Genomic DNA, 421 nt, shown 5'->3' on the forward strand with positions numbered 1-421 from the left:
TAGATCTGCTAAACTAAAAGACAAATACTCTACTGGATGGATACAAGACAGTGTGTCGGGAAGTCATTGTAACATTTGGAAAATCTATGGGCTACAATCTAAGTAAAAGGGAAGCACTACTATGTTTTCCAAACACTGTGCTAGGCAAATCTGCATAGACAACACAAGGACTACCACAGGCACCTCACTCCCCAATACAGAACTTAATAAGCTACATGAACCAAGTCTTTATACATGCAACTTCTCTATTATTTCCAGTGAACAAATCAGAAGAGAGAAGTGGCAGGCAAACTTTGTTTACCTTTCCAAAAACTCAGAAAGGAACTTCCTTTGCTGTGGTAGAGAAGGGAAAGATCTGTTTCTTTATTCACACAGACCATTCTTTTAACTTGTGTGAAGATTAAATAACATTATTGGTGAA

This window comes from Falco rusticolus, chromosome Z, assembly GCF_015220075.1.
Source record: "Falco rusticolus isolate bFalRus1 chromosome Z, bFalRus1.pri, whole genome shotgun sequence".
Classification (NCBI taxonomy): Eukaryota; Metazoa; Chordata; class Aves; order Falconiformes; family Falconidae; genus Falco; species Falco rusticolus.